Source organism: Panthera onca, chromosome C1 (genome assembly GCF_046562875.1).
Source record: "Panthera onca isolate mPanOnc1 chromosome C1, mPanOnc1 haplotype 2, whole genome shotgun sequence".
Taxonomy (NCBI): domain Eukaryota; kingdom Metazoa; phylum Chordata; class Mammalia; order Carnivora; family Felidae; genus Panthera; species Panthera onca.
In genome coordinates this window covers 192,174,984-192,180,817 of record NC_138346.1, presented here as the reverse complement: position 1 = coordinate 192,180,817, position 5,834 = coordinate 192,174,984, and the positions used below count along the sequence as shown (strand labels likewise).

Sequence of the window (5,834 nt, the reverse complement as noted above, 5' to 3'; positions counted from 1 at the left end):
AGATTTTGGCAGATTTAGCCCGAGGTCCTTTGGGAGGTGGATCTAGGAGGGGCCCATGGCTGCCAGGTCTTTCTCCTTTACCAAGCTCCGAGCCCCTGCCACCTGGGAATGGGATGGTGGGCACTCTCTGCTGACTTCTGTTCACCAGGCCCACACTAGGGATCTGCATCAGTGTCACCAATTTTTCCTCAGAACCAGCAGCTGCTCTTAGTCTTTATTTTTTTAATTTATTTATTTATCTTGAGAGAGAGAGAGAGAGGACATGTGTGCCACACCAAGTGGGAGAGGAGCAGAGAACCCCCCTGACAGTGTGGTGGAGCCCGATACGGGGCTCGAACTCACGAACCACGAGATCATGACCTGAGTTGAAGTCGGACACTTAACTGACTGACCCACCCAGGCGCCCCCTGCTCTTGGTCTTTTGAAGATCCTGGGATCAGGGCTGGGGAGATATCTTGCTATTCTGAGTCTGTCCCCCCAGAACCATTCCTGGGCGTGGGGACATGAAAACCATCTCACCCAGCCTCTCCGCAGCTGTCTAGAGTTTCAGTTCGGAGCCTAGGATGGGGTCCCTCCTTACCTCTATGGCACTTTGGCCGCCCCCAACAGCTTCAGGGCCCTCAGCAGAGCCTCACGCAGTCTGAAATTATCTGGGCCACCACCCCTGTGGTGTGGATGGGGTAAATGAGGTGCAGGAGGGTAAGGGCTTAGCCCAAGTCACATAGCCTCTGGGTGGCAGAGCTTGTTCTGGAACATCAGCACCTGACTTCCTCCCCGCCGCTGAGCAGAGGCGGCCCAAGGCGGGAGAGAATCAGTAGGAAGGCAGCCTTGGGTCCCCCTTGACAAACACATCATGCTTCCCACCTAAACCACCTCCGTGGGTGGGGATTCGGGGACTGGTCTATTAGCTTTCTCCCGCTGTCCCCCGAGGGTGCATTTGTCTGTTTTGCATTTTTTCCAGGCTGTAGTTAGACAACTCCCGGTCCTGGGGGGAGCGCTGCAAAGAGAAAATGTCAGGGCGACACGCCGCCAAGATAACATTAGCGAAATATCAAGTCCTTTATGATGTCAGGAGGGATTCCTTCCCGCGGCCGAAGCTGCCTAATGACATCATAAAATAGGCCTGCGGCAGCCACAGTCCCCCTGAGTCATCAATCAGGCCTGTCTGTGGAGGGCCCCGGCACTGGGGGGTGAGGGGTAGGAGGGGGGGATGCAGGATTTGAAACTTAAAGGGGGCCCCAACACAGCAGCACCGGGGCTGAGCTGAGGGGCTGAAGGCACCCACCGCCCCTCGGAAGTGTCAGCCCCCTGAGAGCAGGCATGTCCCCTGAGCCCCTCCGAGATCCTGGGGCCGGTTGGCCGGTCACTAATGGCTCCCTGGGAGGCCTCTGTCCAGGTCACAGCACTTCAGTGGTGCTGAGGGAGAGGAGGGGGTCTAAGCCCAGGCTTCCTGTTTGCCGATATTGTCCAGCACAGACCTAGGCCCCCTTGTCTGGAGCAACGGGACCAATGGGGACAGGGCGGCGGTCCTCGACCTACAGGTTGGGTGTTTGCCTGTGTGTGTCCATCTATCTATCTACCTATACCTGGGGGTGTTTGCAACACATACACTGTACGTGGATTATCCGTGTCTGCGTTTGTCTGGCTGTGCGCACTCACGTCTGCAGCCCACTCCTGCCTCCCGCCTCCACGTCAGTGTCTGTCTCTGTGCTTCTCTGCATGTCCACGCGCTTGTGCTCTGATTGTGTCAAATGTCTGCAGCTGCGGGCAAGGGGACATAGAAGGGGATCCGGAAGACCGAAGAAAGAAGGAGGACCCCAGAGGGTGAGGGGCTGTGGGGCGTGTGTGTGTGTGTGTCCAACACTTCTTACCACCCTTGGCTGAGAACTTTGGATTGCACTAGAAGCACCTTGGGAGATTTAAAGACCTACCCATGCCCCAGTCTCACTTCAGATCAATTAAATCACAACCTCTGGAGGCAGGGCTTAGGTATTGGTATTTTGATTTATTTTTTGAAAATATTTTCTAATGTTTATTATTTTTGAGAGACAGAGAGACAGAGAGAGCATGAGAGGGGGAGGGGCAGAGAGAGAGGGAGACAGAATTCAAAGCAGGCTCTAAGCTCTGAGCTCTGAGCACAGAGCCCGATGCAGGGCTCGGACCCATGGACCATGAGATCATGACCTGAGCTTAACCAACTGAGCCACCCAGGACCCCCAGGTATTGGGATTTTTGAGAATTCCCCAGGTGGTTCTGAAGTGTAGCCAGGGTTGAAGTGTGTCCAGAGACTTGCCATTCCAAGGTGGGGGCGGGGGGAGGGTGGTCTGAGGACTAGCCTCACCTGGGAGCTTCTAAGAAATGCAGAGTATCAGGCCCCTCCAAGACCTCTGAGTCATACCCTGCACCACCACCCCCACCCCCGTAATCTGTATTTTAATGGGATCCCCACGTGATCTGTACATCCATTGACGTTTGAGAAGAGTAGAGCAGTGCTTCTCAACTAATTCACATCTAAGAGTTTCTGATTTAGTAGGTCTGGAGTGGGGCCTAAGAATCTGCTTTTCGCAGGAGCTCCCAGGTGATGCTAATGCAGCTCATCTGGGGACCACATTTGGAGACCCCCCCCCCCTCCCCCCGGCTTAGCTCTTGTGCCGAGGGAGGCAGACAGCAGGAGAAGGAGTGGAGGCGTGTGTGTTGCGGGTGTGGGGATGAGAAGGAAGGGGAAGTCACTGGTCACCCAGCCAGATCATGGGTGGCCCTGCCATCATCTTAGGTCTTCCATGTTCCTGACTCAGGGACTAGTCTAGGGATGAAGCCAGGAGAGGGAATGGGTCTCCTGAGAGCTGCTGGCATTCGTTCCCCAACCCCCCCCTTTCTGGTCCCTTCCCCACCCCACCATTGTGTTAAGAAAAAGAATCCGGGGCCGAAAACAACATTAAATAGGGGCGCCTCACTGGCTCAGTCAGTTGAGCATGCGTGAGACTTTTGATCTTGGGGTCGTGAGTTCGAGCCCAGGTTGGGTGTAGACATTACTTAAAAGAATTTTTTTGATCCAGGGCTGGACACTTCTTCATTCGCGAGAACCCCGGGCCAAAGAGTCAGGTTTTCTCAGAGCCTAAGCTCATCAAGATGCCCACGTGCCTTCTTGGGGGCCCCAGCGCAGAGCGGGGGCTCCAGTTGTTAGGGCGGTCATCTCCACTTCGCCCAGGACCATCTCAGCGTGTGATGTCCGTGTGTGATTCTCAAAAGTTTACACGATAAACCAGATTCCCTTAACTGCTAACGGCTGCTGGAATGACTACAGTTTGGTGGCGGTAGAGGCGAGCAGGCCTAGAGGTGGGGTGGAGGTGACTAGAGGTGTTCCCAAGGGGAAAGCCCTCTGGAACCTGACCCCAGGCTCCGTCCTCCTGGCCTGGCTTCCTGGGTAAGCAGTGGGAGGGAGGACAGCCAGCCACCAGCCACAGGACAGGGTTTACTCTGGTGGAGGTGGTGTGCTGGGGGCGGGGGCAGCTGGCCCTGACTGTCCATCTGCTGGGGCGGCAGGAGGAAGGGCATGGGTGGCCATGGGAGCCACAGGCCGGGCTCAGTCACCGCTCCTCCTGCCTCCTGCAGGCTCTGCACTATCAGCACCTCTTTGGGCCGCATCTCGCATCTCGGCAGTGGCGGCAGCGGAGTAACCTGAGGGCTGGGGCAGGAGATAGCGATCAGCCGGAATACCAGAGGTGTGAGGCAGGCATGACCTCACCCAGGGTGTGCCTGCTCTCGGAGCCTCGTCAGGCCACCCTCCCCACCCCGCTCCCAGGCACCCCCAGGCCGGCTTAGACAACAAGCTTCAGCCAGCCACAGCAGGGGCGTCCCTACGCGCTGGGCTGGGTCCCAGCCAGGGCTCAGGCCAGGTAGCTCTCTGGGAGGAGCCTGTAGGCTGCCTGGGGACCAATGCTGTGGTCTCTAAGGGCATCTGGGTCCTTCTCCGGCTCCCTGGGCTGGGACATCTGGAGACGCTGAGTGGGAGGGCTGAGGCTGGGGAGAGCTATCCAGGACTGAAACGTGGTCTGGAGTTGTTACTGCCCAGTCACCAAGGGAGCTTAGAGACCTGTCTCAGCTTGGGGCTAGAGGTGAAGGCCAGGAAGGGGCAGATCCTGCCTCACAAACAGCAGGGGGTCCTGCTGTGTGTGTGGGGGGGGGGGGGGGGGCGGGGGGAGGGGCTGGAAATCAAAGCCAAAAATGCCCAGAAGAGACTGGGGGAAGTACTCACTGAGCCAGATGTATTGGAACACTTCTCAGCAACTCCATTGAGCCCTTTGTGGTGAAGCAGGCTGTTAATGTCAGGTGGTTGACCGTGGGCTCTGATGCGAAGGCCCCCTCCCCTGCCAGGAGGATTTTGCCCTGCAAATCCCTAAGTGAGGTCCCTAGGAGAAAATACCCCCACCTCTGATGGGCTAGAGCAGAAAGTGAGCGAAGTAACAGCAGCGGGAGCTGGCCCCGAGCCTTGGAGTTGGGGGCTGCCCTTGGACCCCTCCCACCACCCTCAGCTGTTCCCACCTAAGCCCGCAAGCACCCCCAGGTCCTTCCCACACACGCTCATCGTCCCACTCGGTCTGTAGCCGCACCCCCTCCTGATCTACCGACACTCGTGCCCACTACCTCCCTGTACACCCCACACCCACACCCACACTCGCAGGGAGGCAAGCGGTCCTCACTGAAGAGCACTGCACAAACAGCCACTCTGAGACACCTTTGCATAAGGAATGAATGGATCCACCTGTGAGCTGCTGGCCTCTTCTGGGCATGCTGGGTGTCTGTGGGCTCAGAGTCCCAAACCTAGCAGGGCCGACCACATTCGTCCCAGTGCCCGAGGCCACAGCCCTGCTCCGCACAGTGCCTCCTGGTGGCGGCCTTCCCCCAGCCTCGTGGATCCCAGCTGCCGTCCAGAGTGCAGAGACCCTTTCTTCCATGTGCTTATAAGGCACCTGGCCGTATTGCAGTGCGTCTTGTTCTCTGAGTTATTTATTCAGCTCAGCGAATGTTTCTTGGGATTTCCATGTGCCTGGCCCTCTGCTGAGCTCTGGGGTCCGGAGACAAGGAGAATAACTCATCATTTTCAAAGAGCATCTGGGGCTTAGCAAGACCCTCAGATGGGCTTCCCCGGTCTGTCCTGGGATTACATCCTCCCTAGACCCTCCCCCACCTGCTCACTCCCCCATCTGCCCTCACACACACTTTTCTCTGCCACATGACAGCCACCCTCCTCCTCCTTGTCATTCTCTTGCTTTCTTCATCCCCCTTGTTTTCTTCCTCCACACTGGCTTTGCATGGATGACATCACCTGGTCATGCCCTCTTGGTTCTGGGGCAGCGTGAGGAGGGTCGTGGAGAGGTTCACATTGCTCCCCAGCCGTCTCTCCCCCCTCGCTTCCCGGCTTTGGCTCTGGGCGACACAGAGCTGGGCAGACCCCGAGGGGCGGGGGTTCACAGGGATGGGAGAGGGGTGATGGGGGGTGTCCTCACTGGGTTCTGGGTGAAGCGCTTAGCTTTTAGGAGGCCTGAAGCATGGTGGGAAGTGGACACAGGAAAGAATGACAGGGAGGAGGGGGACAGCGGAGAGAAGAGGGGAAGGAGGGCAGAGGAGGAGGAAGGGAGACAGGAGGGAGATACAAACAGAGTTAAAGAAAGTCACGGAGACTGAGAAAAACCACAGGGACAAACAGACCCAATACAAAGAGGTTCTGACCTGGTCACCAGGCACTTCTGACAAAAGCAATCACCCTCTTCTCTTAAGGGTGAACTTGGGTCTCTCTCGGTGCATGCCGGGACATTAACACACACCACACAGCC

General features: G+C 57.3%; 1 long non-coding RNA gene across 2 annotated transcripts; it reads left to right on the top strand.

Moving 5' to 3' along the window:
- The first annotated feature begins 1,156 nt into the window (after positions 1 to 1,156).
- Positions 1,157 to 3,276, top strand: LOC132672970 (uncharacterized). Of its 2 annotated transcripts, XR_014138027.1 has the most exons (3): positions 1,157 to 1,541; positions 1,762 to 1,824; positions 3,057 to 3,276. It is a non-coding gene; the product is annotated as an uncharacterized LOC132672970 (long non-coding RNA). The 2 variants fall into 2 exon arrangements; XR_009607808.3 differs by having other exon boundaries at positions 1,157 to 1,824.
- Positions 3,277 to 5,834: the final 2,558 nt, after the last annotated feature.